Consider the following 14718-nt stretch of genomic DNA (forward strand, 5'->3'; position numbering starts at 1 on the left):
GAGGCTGTATTAGCTTTTGTTTTTTTAAATAATTTTGTTTTAATTTTTTATAAAATTATTTAAATAAGTTTTGTTAAAATTATTGGATGTTAAAATTAGTCTTCTCATTTCATAAAAAATAATTAAAATAACTTTTTTTAAAGTTTATAGTTTAAAGTTTAAAGAAAATTATATCTTCTAGATTCACAGTTGTTTCTTGATTTTCATCCTTCTCTTTTTTTTCTGTACAGGGTTTGCCAATTACTTTTTTTTATTAATGATCTTATACTTCATTCAGGGATGGAACCAAAACTTTTAATTAGTTGAGGCAAGTTTATATAGATATTTGTTGTATAAAATTTATAGGCTAAATTACAATTTATGTCCCTCTATTTTGCCCAACTTACGAAATTAGTCCCTCAATTTATTTTTAAACAATTTTGATCCCTATACTCATTTTTCATTAAGAAAATGATGATGTGTCAATTTTTTAAATATGTGGCATTAGTTTTGTTGTCATGTCATTTTTAAATAAAAAATAAATTTAAAAACTTTAATAATTCATAAATCTAATATAATAATTGAAACGATAAACTCAATTCTCATCGTGTTCCTAATTCCACCATGTGTTGATTGTTGTTCTCCATTATCGCATTGTTAATCGTTATTCTCCATTTTTGTTATTTTCTTCAAGCTCGGTTCTCATCGTCACATTAATCCGTCTCCTTTGTGGGTTATTCAAGGTACATCTAAATCCCTAATTTTTAGTATTATTCATCTACTCAATTCAAAAATTTTAGGGTAATTCCATAGCTAAAGCTACTTTCTTTGATGCTAAGGCCTCAAATGGACCTCAAGGTATCTCATATGTCTCAGAGTATATCCAAGCAAATTTTCAAGCTTTGGATCACAAGATTGTTCAGTCGATGGCCTAGATGACCCATAGTCGACTAGTTTGACCTAAAAGTCAACAATGGTCAAAGTACAGTCAAAACTCCTGACTTTTGGACAACATCAAGTATTTGAGGTTATGTCCATCATTTGATCAAAGGTTGATCATGATTCATTAATAAAAACTCAGAAATGAACAAAGTCAAAAGTTCAAATTAGGCTTGTTTAACTAAAAAGTCAACCCAACTTTGACTGGCCATAACTTTCACATGGAGTATCAAATATTTCCCAACCAAAGCCTATTCTGAAGGAAATTAGATTCTCTACAACTTTGTCTCTCGCATGCCAAGGCTAGAAATGCTTCATTCAATTGATATGGTCCAATATATTAAAGGTCCTCCAAAAAGGCCATTAAAAGGTCATCTTTTTCAAGAGCCCATAACATGAGCATGGAAACTTCAATGAAGATGAAAACAAAAGGAGTGTTTAGAGGACTCTGTGACCTTTCCAAAAAGTCCAAGAATTCTTCCATACGATAAAAATTGAGAGAGTTATGACTTGTTGAAGTTGACCAATTTCGACGGTGCATGAAGCCAATATTGAACAATCTTGATTATTTTTCAAATGGGCCTCAATGTTTGACCTATCCACGTAATTTAGAGCCCATAAGGAGCCCATGAATCAATTTCCAATTATTTTATAGTTTATCTTATTTTATTTTGATTTTGTTTATCTAAAATCAAATTAAATCAAAATAAATCTTGATTAAATGGAATAAGATTATATAACACATCCAATTAATCCAATATTAATATTTTTAAATCAGAAATATGCGGAAAATGATTGAAAACAGATTGGTCTTAAAATAGTAAGTTATGATATAAATTTTCAATCAAGAATCCAAATTATTCAATCATGGAATTCTTTTTCTTTTGTTAACCTAAAACTTCAAGACCTATATATATGCTGAACACACCATAAGCCAAAAGGAGGGGGGACGAAAATTGGGGAGAAGAGACTAGGGTTTTCGAGTTCAAACTTCTCTCAAAACTAGGGCATAAGATTTGATCGTGCAAAACTGCTCTCAATGCATTCTAAGCCTTGAATCATCTTCTTGCACCGTTCAGGGGATCCTCCCAAGTGATTGTGAAAGTCAGGACGTCTCAGATCCTTCTCATTAAGGTTGCACCGGTTTGTATAAATTCTCAACTTCAAACTCGTAATTCTCGCATTGTGGTTTGATTCTATGTATATATTTTGGTTCTTGATGATGATTGAGATGAGTTAGGCTCATCGTTAACAAGCTTTCACGCACGGGGAAAGAATCACCATGGCTAGGGTTCTAAAAAGCTTCGCGTTCGAACTCAACTTTACAGGCGTTTTCATAAAAAACTTAGGCCATATTCGAACTCATGGCGATTTCTAGTCGATCCGGGTTGTTCGTTTTCTTTTTCTATTTGTTTTTCGCAGGTTGGCATTTTTGATTCACCGGAGAAGATGGTGGCAGTCCACCGGCCGGCGAGACTGGTCCCATTGACCAAGCAGCAGCATGCGTGTCAGGCCCCTGTTGGCCAGTCAACAAGTCCTCACCCTCTCTCTCCTTTTTATTGGCTTATATTGGAACAGTGGGCCCCAATGCTGAAAAATGTTTGAATTTCCCAAACACTACAACATGCGTGACTTTTAAAAGCGCTTTTTTTGGCCTTTAACAGCGCTTTAAAGCGCTGCCAAAGCCAGCGCTGACGTAGGTTACAAAAGCGCTTTTAAAAGCGCTCTGGTAGACCCCCCTATAAGAGCGCTTTTTACAGAAAAAGCGCTCTGGTAGACCCCCCCCTATAAGAGCGCTTTTTCTGGAAAAAGCGCTCTGGTAGACCACCTATAAGAGCGCTTTTGCTGGAAAAAGCGCTCTGGTATCCCCACCTATTAGAGCGCTTTTCCAAAAGCGCTTTGGTAGGTTACGTTTTTTTTCTTTTTTTTAATCTTTGGCAGAGCTTTTTGTAACAAAGCGCTTTCGTATGTGGACCTTTAAGAGCGCTTTTTAAAAGCGCTGTCGTTGCTAAATGAGATATTTTAAAGTGCAGCCTGTAATTTCAGCCTCCCAGATCGACCTGTATTATATGTTCGTCATTCTCCCTTCAGAGTTATCATGCTTTATCGCCGAGAGTTTGGAATCACTAGCATAGAAAAACACGTTAGAGCGAGAGCGAAATTTTTTTTTTAAGACAAACATATTCAATGCATTACTATTATAGTTCAAAAACAAACAAGTATTGCATATAAATAGTTTTGAACAAAAACAAGAAAGATTACGCATGAAAATGCATGACGAATTTCAAATTGCCAATGTTGAGGAGATTCTCTCTGTATGGACTTATTGCTGTCGCGGGCGAAAAATCGTTTTGTTCCTCTTTTTTGTGGGATGAGACACCTGATGCCTTCTTTGGGCTCGAGTGCTCAAAAAAAATGATTTTTCTTTTGTACCGACCAAACTTTTTATTATTTCCAAAGAGGAAAAGGAAAAAAGCTGCAATAACCTAAAAGTGGGGGGGAGAGATCTTGGGTAAGAGGGTTGGTTATACGAAGGGAAGGTATTAGCACCCAACGTATCTATAGTACTCTATAGGTTTCTTTGCTTTGTTTTTCATTCCATGTTATTGAGAGGTTCTTGTGAAATAGGTGGGACCTAAGGTGTTTGTTTGATTATGCTCGCAAAGATCATCGCGATCCTCTGCATGCATATTGTCGCACGCTCGCGAAAAATGAACAGAGTCGCCACCAATATATTTATCCCATAAGGGAAAGGAATATCAGAAAACCTAACAAAGGAAGGAACAGGGTCTTGCGACCAGAGAATCAAGGTACGGGAGTCGGTTACGCGAGGGGAAGGTATTAGCACCCCTCACGCCCATCGTACTCGATGGTATCCACCTATGTTTGTTTCTATCTAAAGGGTGTGTACTATGTCTATGTCTAAATGCGAAATGAATGCAAAATGTAGGGAAAATAAAGAATTGTACTCGCACGGGCCCTACCCCGCTGCCTACGTATCCTTTTCAGGAATCAGAGTTACCGTAGCTCGGCTCACGATTTTCTATTTGTTTTTGTGTTTTTTAGTTGGGCGGAGTTAACGCTCGCGCTCTTGCACAAGGGGACAGCCTAGGATGCAATGGAGCGGAGATAACATGCCCTTAGAAAGGAGAAAAAGAGAGATTGGTTTGTGTCTTTTAGGGTAATTCCATGATGACGAGAACCCACTACAAGGTCTCGCATCACTTCCTTACTTTGTTTTAAATCTGACCATTTATTAGTGTTTTGAGTGTTTTTGGTTGGTGTTTTTTAAGGGAATTTGTTTGTGACTTAGATCATACCAAAAAGAGTTTTGTTTTGCATATTTAGAGAACGCACATCGAGGCCTACGCCACAATCGTTTCTCTAAATACGGTTAAGAAATACATCGAGGCTTCACACCTCAACCATTTCTTATCCGCTAAGTAAAGGAAATACAAAAAGGAGTTCTTTTGTGAATATTTAGAGAATGCACATCGAGGCCTACGCCACAATCGTTTCTCTAAATAACGGTTAAGAAATACATCGAGGCTTCACACCTCAATCATTTCTTCTCCGCTAAGTAGGAAAGAACATACATCGAGGCCTACGCCTCAATCATTTCTTTCCTACCATGAAATAAAGCAACGGTATGATCTTCATCGATTTTTATTAAGTATTTTAAAAGTTGAAAAGAAAAAGAAAATGCAATAGGGAATTAATCCTAAATTCTAGTCTAAGTTGTCTATACAAGTCTAAATCCTAATGTTAACATGTGATAAATTCTAAAAGGAGCAATAAAAGGTATTAACAAAAATAGGCCTAAAATAAGGCCAAGAATACAAGTAACAACATCACACAAGCATCATACAAAAACGACTCAAGCATTAGTACAAAAATGAAACTAAAACTACTATTTTTTATGGGTTTTTATAAAAAACTCAAATGTCAAAAATTAACCTAAAAGATCTACTATTTTTATTAGTTTTATTAAAAAAACCTAAACTAGCATTTTTATTGTTTTTTTTATGTGACAAAAATTTTATTAAAGGTCTAAAAATATAGGAGAAAAATTAGCAATTATTACCTAAAAGAAATATGAAAAATCTAACTAAGGAGACTTAAGATTCTAGTAATTTTGTACACCAGAGGGGCTGTATAATGAGGATGGTGGTGTGAAAATCGATGGGGCGCAGGACCCAGGAGATTGTAGCCCGAACAGAGTTTTGTATCAGATTTTTATTTGGACAAAAATGATATGGTTCATGGGCCAAATGTGGTGTAGTTAGCAATTCGGTGGAGCCCAAGAACGTTTTTTGTTATTCAGATTTTATGGTCCAAAAACTGGAGATGCAACGGGCCTAAGAGTTCTGATCTAATTCATTTTTCGTTTTTAACCAAAAATAATAAAACAACTTAAAAAAATGAAGGGAAATAAGAACAGAAGAAGAGGATTTAGGGTTCACAATGTGACCTTTAACCTTCGAGATCAACACTCTCTCCTCCCACGATCACGGCGGCGCGACGGTTCCGGTGAGATCCTCCCTTCGTCGTCTTGACCCACAGAAGTGGAACAGCGTCCTCTCTATGCCCTCAAGTCTCCTTCTCGTCTCCCTTTCTCTCGTTCAAACCCAACGACGGCGCCGGGAAAACCGTTCCTCCGAGTGATCACCTCCACCGAATAATCTCATCCCTTCTCCTGTTCAAATCGAACCATAAATCCGGAGAAGACCATATACGAAACCTGGAGTAGCGCACTAGAGCTAGTAGTCGAAGAAGGGAGATTCCGAAAGTTCAGATGCGATATAAGTGCAATGAAATAGGAGCTTCTCCAGGTGATTCTTGCTCCGTTCTTTGAATTTCTGTATTTGATACTTCTTCTTCTTCTTTCTTATTTTTCTTCTGCCTGTGAGTTGTTGTTGTTTGAGTGGAATGAATTGGTGAGGATGAGTTGCAGAGAGAGGTGAATTGAGAGAGATTGGTGAAGAAAATGGGGAGTGTGAAGAGATGAAGGGGAAGTTAGAGTGAGAGAGTGATGAAGGAGGTGGTTATGGTGGTGGAGAGAGTGAAGATGGAGAATGGTGATGAAGTGTTGGTGAATGAGCGTGTGTGTTGCAGAGAGAGTTGAAGGTGAATGGGAGGAAGATGAGAGGTGATGAATGAATGGTGAATCAGTGAAAATGGCGTGAAAAAAATTGAATCAGTGAGAGAGGTTCAGTTATATAGGTTGAAGTTCTGAGATTCAGTTAGAGTGTGAGGGATTGTTAGCCATTGGATTTTGACTTTCGGTTAGTGATTGGATGGTGGGGATTGAAGTTGATTATGAGGGTTAGTTAAAGGCTAGAATTGGTTAGAACTGACTCAGTTAGTTATGACTGTTGACTCAGTTAGTTAGACTGAGTTAGAACTGAGTTAGATGATTCTGTTAGGCTGATTAAAACTGTTAGGAGTGTTAGTTGGTGGTTTCAAAGTGGTTAGAGATTTTGTTAAAGGTTTTATGCAGGGGATTAAGAGTTAGTTCGTAACTGATTCTGTTTTGAGGGTTGGGAGTTAGTTATAGGTTTATGAGAGTTTGATTTGGAGAGTGAAAGTTAGTTACAAAAAAAAAATGTTAACAGGCGGTTAGTTTTTATTTTCTGTTATGCAGGTTGTAGAAGTTAGTTAGCATTCTGTTAGGTTAGTTTAGAGGGAGAGGAAGTTACTGAATGTCAGTAGAAGAAAGGAATTGTTTAGAAAGTCGGTTAAGGCTGAAACTGAGTTTGTTAGAGGTTGACAGTTAGGAAGTTATGGCTTGAATGTACTGAATGGGATTTATGTTATGTTAGTTTGTGTATGGTTTTGGGTAGAGTTTTGACTGAATTTGGTTATGGTGCAGGTTTGAGTTTGGTTTAGATGCGAGTTTATGGTGGGTACGTGAATGTTGGATTATACAGATGCGAGTTTATGGTGGGTACGTGAATGTTGGATTATACGCCACGAAGACTTGGCGATGACTATTGGACTGTTACGGTTCCATGTGGGGAAGGTTGATACCAGTGGATCTGTTATGTGCAGTGAGCCCAGGTAAAAGATTCTTATTGATTTTCTGCTATGCTTTCTATTGGTGTCAGTTGGATGTGTGTTTGATATGGTTGTGAATCATTTGTTTTCGCATTGATCCTTGGTGCTGACCCAGTCTGGACTTGAACTGATTCTCTTGTTGTGAAGCTGACTCAGATTTTTTTGTTGATGTCTTGTGCAGGTAGCTGAAACTGAGGAAGTTGAATGTCATCTTATTTCCTGGTATGGTTGTATATGTGATTTGTCAAGTTAATTCTTAGATGTTAGGGGATTAGTCAGTAACTGTTATGGACAAATGTGGATGACTGAACTGGTGCATATGGTTTGTGGTTTGAACTGAGTTTATGAATTGGTTTTGAGTAATGTGAATGTGGATTTTGCAGGGATTAGTATATGTTTTGGACTGGACGTGAGTGGCTTGTATGTGAACTGATTTGGCCTTTTCTCGTGACTCTCTTTCCTGATCTGCATTGTGTTGGGTATATGGTATTGAAAATAGTAGAATTCTGCATATGTTTGTTTTTACGGAATGATGCAAAAACATCAAATGGCTGCAAGTTTGTATGGCTTTGTTATGTATGATAGAATTGGTTGTTTTTTGAATGAATTGGTTTATGTGTGCAGGGTGGTTTTGGTATGGCTGTAGGGATGATATGAGTTTAAGGGTTGCAGGCTGCTGGATTTTGTGCTTTTCGCGGCAGGTTCATGAAGAAAAACGAAGGAGAATTGGCTTGAAGAATTGAAGAAAGAAATTTAGGATTAGGGACAAAGGGCTCAAGTAAATCGTCAATTTTGTTGTAACATTCCTTGTAACTTGTGTAGCCTTTGATAAGAGATGAATTGGATTTTTGTAATGAATTTTGTATTGACTAATACCTGAACCAAATGAAGATGAAGTTTTACCTCTTTTCTTTCCAAATTTGAATTCTCTTCATGCTTCAATATTTACTATGAGTATAACGTCTTTCAAAAGAAATTACCCATACTCCATCTTGAATGAGGAGATCCACATGACTTAGTCAGCAGAAGTCAACCGCCCTAGGTTGACTTGTTGACCAAATGTCAACTTATGCCAAATGGGTTTATCTTTAGATTTCTTTCCTTTTTCTGAATTTAAATGATCAATTGTCCTCTATTTCTCTCAATGCTTGATATCAAAAGAATACTTTAATCTTCAAATTGACTATCAGATGAATCAATAGCTCAACTCAATTCATAGCACCATAACAAAATATCAGATGAAGTACCTATAAGGCCAGAACTCTAATTAGGAAATCTCGATTCAAATGACCTAGGAAATAAACCTTGAGTCATCTGATCAAGTATCTTTCAGAAGAGTTGTATCAAACACAATCTTAATTAAGTGTCATGCATCCCTTTTTTGGAGGAAACAAATAACCTTTTGCCAAGACTTATGTTAAACCCCAGCTTGTCTCTTGACCCTTGATCCCTTGCCAGGTTATTGTTTAATGAATACATGGGTTATGTTAGATGACCTAATGGAGATATGTACATGAGATTATGAGATGCATAAGCCAGATAGAATTGCAAAGGGGTAGGACAAATTTGGGGTATGACAGCTGCCCCTGTTTAATCATCTTAAACCTGAAGGTGAGATTGGCGTCAGCCTTTCGAACATTCAAGGTAGAAGAAGATTAAATATCAAAGTACCAGAAATTTGTCCTGAAGAGAGGATGGTGTAGGTGTTATCCTTATTTTTGTTTTTGTTTTGATATCTGCTGGGGAAAGAGATTTTTTGTTTTTCTGGTGGAAATATTTACAGTGAGTAATTGGATGAACGGTGATAGCTTGTAACGTAGCCAAGGTGCCAATACAAGGTTCTCAATGGAAATGATTGTTGTATGAAACTGTGATTGGAAAGTATGGGTTTGATGGAAAGGTAGGACCTACGATCCGTGACTCGAAACTAGGGTAAGGTCAACGGACCTACGACCCACAAGAATGAAAAAGATGGGGATAAGGTCAACGGACCTACGATCCACAAGAAATGAAAAAGATGGGGATAAGGTCAACGGACCTACGATCCACAAGAAATGAAAGAAAGGATAAACATCAACACTGGGGTTGGAGGATATCAACGCTGAGGTTGGAGCATGTCAACACTGAGGTTGGGGGACATCAACACTGAGGTTGTGAAAGGAAAGGCGTCGACACTGAGGTCGAGGGCATCAACACTGAGGTCGAGGGCATCAACACTGAGGTTGGAACGAGAAAAGATAAACATCAACACTGAGGTTGTGAAAGGAAAGGCGTCGACACTGAGGTCGAGGGCATCAACACTGAGGTTGGAACGAGAAAAGATAAACATCAACACTGAGGTTGTGAATGACGATTGGCATCGACGCAGAGGTCGGTGGAGGAGTGATAGGCATCAACACAGGGGTTGGACAAGAAAAGGATAGACATCAACACTGAGGTTGGAAAAGAAAGGTATCGACACTGAGGTCAATGGAAGAAAGAATTAATATCAACACTGAGGTTGGGGATTGGGAATTAGTTTTGAAATGGTTTGCCAGGGCGGAAGGCCAAGGATACACAACACGGGGGTTGGATCTAAAAGTTTTCCCGTACGAGGGAAGAGATCACGGAGACTAGTGACGACTAGACTCGATCAAAAGACGTAATCACGAAGATGTTGATGCTTGCGAAGCATAAGAGTTACATTAATCCCTCAGGCCAAAGGCGGGGTGTAACTCTTCAAGAGTGGCAATCGTTCGAATTACCACACACCAAGTATGGTTATTCAAACGGTTGAAAAATGAGATGGGTTGAATGCCCACCCTCATTCGCACTCTAATCTTCACGCAGCACACGGGAAATAACCTCGGAGACAACGATTCTGACGAAGAGGGCCAGGAGCGAGAAGATAAGATTTCTTTTGGGGATTGAGAATACCAGGTATTGGCACCATGGTTTGAGGAGATTTGTGATGTAGTTGCAGATATCAATCAGAGTTTGTAAGGACAACTTTTCTGTGGGGATGTATCATCGTCTTGATTGAATGTTGATTTGTATTATCTGGCTTATGCTTTGTATGCATGTTTGAATTTTTCTGTATGGCGTAATGCTCCACCTTGATGGAAATGCTACGCTTTGAGGATGCAATGTTTTATGCAATGAATTCTATATGCAAAGTGCCAAATAAAGGCGCTAGAGTGATGGAGAAGCATGATTATTGGGGTCCGTTGCTTGTTGTCTTGAGACGCCAATATGGATCGGTGTTGGAAACCTTGCAGTACCAAAGATCATTGGAAACTGCATTGAGGGTTGAAATGTAGCTTTGTCGGGGAGGAAGTGACTTCATCTGACTTTCCCTACATCTTGAATTGCTTGGGGATGGTGAGCTTGAGGAGATTCCCTCGATTCACCATGTTGAGGATAAGAACTTCAGAAGAGGAGACCAGGTTGGGGAAGTGGAACAACTCTCATGAGAAATAAACTCATGTGCTTGGGGAGAGGCCAAAGTTCTAGGAGGAATTAACTCCTATGATCATGGAGAGACAATAAAACTCAGAAGATTGTGCCCCAAGCTTCGTGAACTAAGGAGTTTGCCCCAAGGGATCCTTGGAGAGATCTGTCGAATCTCGACGTAAATGCCCCAGATTGGTTGAACTCAAGAGAGATTCCTCGACTTGATTGCCCCAGATTGACCAACGGTGAATGGATGCCTCAGTTGACAGAGTCTTCACATAACTTGCCCCTTGGAGTGATTAGCCTTTGAAGTGAATGGCTCATGGAATCGATCAACTTTTTCTGCAGTTGTTCATTGTTGGATCTTCCTTGATGTCAAGTGTTTATTCACAAGTAAAAGATATTTGTTTTGAAGATGATAATCCTAATGCAATGCTTATGCTAGCTTCGAGATCAAAGTTTTTGAAACAAAGTTGTGACATTCAGTGTTTGAATTATTTGTCACATCGATATCAACATGAATGGTAAGCAATATCTAGGAGTCAGTTTTACACAGCTTGCTTTTGAAATAAACCCTGCTTCAATTAGGTCTTTTAAGGGTTGTAACGTGGCCTGGTTCACGGTTTTAGAAAGAAAGGATTTAAGGCTCAAAGTCTAACCTAACCCACCCATTCTTCGTGATGTTCTCCAGTCCTAAGTTCAATTTAACCTGATATGAGCGTCCATCCTTCAAGAGGAGTTTGAAATGATTGAGGAACCAATGAAGCCTTCTTGGACATGGCAGTCACTCACTTTCTTTTTGGTGTCTGATCACACGACTTCGTTCCTTTGATGAGGATCTTTATGTTGTAATCCTCGTTTTTTGCTTTTGCTTTGCCTTTCTTTTTTATTTCCCTAACTTTTGCCTGGACAAATTCTTTTTGAATTTTATTTTGGAGTCCAGCGGGATGCCCTAATTTTGCCTAAGTCACTTGTTTTCAAGTTGTTGACTTAGCGGGCTCTTTTTTTTTTCAATCCTTTCTTTTTTGAATAAGTCGTGTGATCCTGGATCTCTGATTTGTTGGAGGTGATTGTGACTGCCTCATTCTTTGATTGATGAGGGAGTACCGTCGTGGTATTGAGTTTCCTCAACCTTTTGAAAGATAACCATTGTTGTATCCTTGGATGTATACTCCTGATGAATTCTGAATGCTCGATCAGATTAATTGAATGCTACCCTGCCCCTGGGTTAAATGTGAGGGTTTATTTTTTTTTTTTTGTATAGAAAAGAAACTCCTACTTCAAGGCTCAAAGGGGTTAACGATGGTCTATCTCCCTTATATCTCCAGTGTTTGGGGATTTGAAACAATGCCTGCACATCCTCAGCGGGGTTTTATTCAAAAGCACACAGTTAGAGATTTTGCGTTTTTATTATTTTTTCATCATTCTCCTTTTGATGTTTTTTGCTTTAGTCATGAGTTTGATATCGATAGACAGAAAGATATGAGTGAACACGAATGGATTGATTCGAAACTAGCAAATGCAGTGCATTTTTATTATGATTTTTTTATTATCATTAAAAACAAACAAGTTCTACATGGAAGAAACATTTAACAAAACAAGGAAAATTACAAATGAAAATGCAGAAATGATTGATGATTGCCATTGTTGAGGAGGCTTGACTCCGTCTGGACTTGTTGATCTTGAATACTTTTTGCAGTTCTTTCCAAATACTTCAGATTACTTCAAAAGAAAACTCCAACGAAGTCACCCAAGAGTTGTAAATTTTTGTCTTACTTTAGGGATTCGAGCAATGCGAGCGATGCAATGCTCAAGATAAGAGTACGTCTTGCTTATCCCTCGTGCGGGAGCCCCAAGCATAGTTGCTAGAGTAGTAATTACCATCATAAATGGAAAGAATCTTGTATGATCATCAAACTCAAGAGAGCTACTTGTGGTGAAGAGGACCCAATACTCGAATCTTAACCAATTGAAATTCCGAAAAACGGGGAAGCACCTTGAGAATGAGAAGCATCATGTAGAACACTCTTGATTACCACATGGAAAAAGAATCTGACGAAGTCACTCCAGAATTGGTAATGCTTTAAGGGATTCGAGCAATGCGAATGATGCAATGCTCAAGATAAGAGTACGTCTTGCTTATCCCTCGTGCGGGAGCCCCATGAACTCTTCAATTTATGTGAAGACCATTTGGAGTGAATGATATCGCTTTGGAGTCAATGAGATCTTGGACTTTGTGTTTCAAAATATTACAATCCTCAGTTGAATGTCCGGATGTCCCAGAATGGTACTCACACTTGGCATTTAAGTCATATCCTTGAGGAATCGGTGTTGGAGGGGGCTTAGCCTCCCTTAGTTCGACCAAAGATTCATTGAGTAAATGAGAGAGCAGTTGACTATAAGTCATAGGAATCGGGTCAATCTTTCTTGGTGGTCTTCTCGGCCTTCGTGGACCTTGTTGTTGTTGGTAGTTAAGAACATGAACCTGAGGATAAGCAGGGAGTTCTTCTTCTCTATTCTCTGAAATTGCATTTGTTTCACTTTTCTCTTCTTCTGTGAATTCAGGAATATTGGCCATATCTTGGATTTTACCCATCTTTAAAGCATTTTCAATTCGTTCTCCTACGACAACCAAACTTGAGAATTCGGAGGAAGCGCATCCAATCATCATGTTCAGATAAGGATCTTTCAAAGTATTCATGAACATGTCTACAAGCTCTCGTTCCAAGAGTGGAGGTTGGACTCTGGAAGCTAATTCTCTCCATCTCTGTGCATACTCTTTAAAAGACTCATCAACCTTCTGAGTTAAACTTTGGAGTTGTAGTCTAGTAGGAGCCATATCGCTGTTGTACTTGTAATGCTTGAGAAAAGCCTCTGCTAGTTCATCCCATGTGCGGACATGGGTTCGTTCGAGTCGTGTATACCACTCAAGGGATGCCCCACTTAGGCTATCCTGAAAGAAGTGCATTAGAAGCTTATCATTTTCTGCATACGGAGCCATCTTGTTGCAAAATGCCTTGATGTGACTCATCGGACAAGTGGTACCCTTGTATTTCTCAAAACTAGGGACTTTGAACTTAGCGGGAATCTTGATATCAGGCACTAGGCACAAATCAATAGCATTCAAACCAGAGGAGCTTCGACCTTCTAAAGCATTCAATCTTTCTTCCAGGAGATGGAATTTTCTCTCATTTTCCTCGATCGGGAACTTGAAAGTTTCAAGTTCAGAATCGTTCTCATGATGTGAACCCTCCTTATTAGGAACTTCCACGGGCACAGGTTTTGATCCCGCATTAGCAACAGTGGTCGGAGTACCATTAGCCAACTTAGCAACACTTTGTCTTAGCTCTTCTTGCCCTTGAACAACGGCATGGAGAGTCTCCAAGAGTTGGGTCATCCTCTCCCCCATAGTATCCATGTCCTTACGAAGTTCTGCCTGATTCTGTTCAAGACGGTCCATGATTTTCCTGATTAATCCTTGTATGCTACAGATGTAGGGAAGTCAAATTTGTTGATGAAGCCGAAATCTGGATTGAAAGGGACCCCAATTAGCTTCTGATACGGAACCATGACATGCAACATGATATGAATGCAATGTTTCATTTCCAAGGGATCCTAAAGTCTTTTCGCACTTCTTGTTTCATTTTCTTTTTTTTGGAATCAAAGCTTCTCCTTTTTTGTATAGAATATCTTTTCTTTCTTTTTTTTTATTTTTTCTATTTCCTTTTTTCTTTTTCTCTTTTTTGGGAAATAGACTTTTGGATCCCCCATAAATGAAGTGGATAAAGAAATGATGTTATGCGATGCAACAGCATGGGGTCAACGGTCCACGTAATCTTAGTAACCACTGTACAATCCTCTGAATAACTGATATAGATTAGATGTCATGAGATCAAAGGTTCGGCCTTGTATCATGGAACCATAGGAACAATAGTCACCATCATAACAGAATAGTCACCAACGGTACCTGTCATGTATATCCCTCCCCACTCACAGGTGTAGTCTAGGTCAGGGTAGGTCAAAATGGCAACCAGCGTTATCAGTCCTCCTGAGGCACCAATGTTGTTGCATCTACATGCCAACAATGATACCCCATTTGGACCTCGACTGGGCGTGGGTCTCATGATCGCACTAGACAAGACCTGACATCTCATCGGCGTCATGACTATCCACTCTATCCTAGGTATCCTATGTGTCACTCTGGCCTGGGTATTGGGCCTTTTACCTCATAGAACATCCCACCCAACCTGCAAAACAGAACAGAAGACCCCAAGGAACACAGAATATAATCCATGTGCATGATGTGCAAAC

Source organism: Vicia villosa, linkage group LG5 (genome assembly GCF_029867415.1).
Source record: "Vicia villosa cultivar HV-30 ecotype Madison, WI linkage group LG5, Vvil1.0, whole genome shotgun sequence".
Lineage (NCBI taxonomy): Eukaryota > Viridiplantae > Streptophyta > Magnoliopsida > Fabales > Fabaceae > Vicia > Vicia villosa.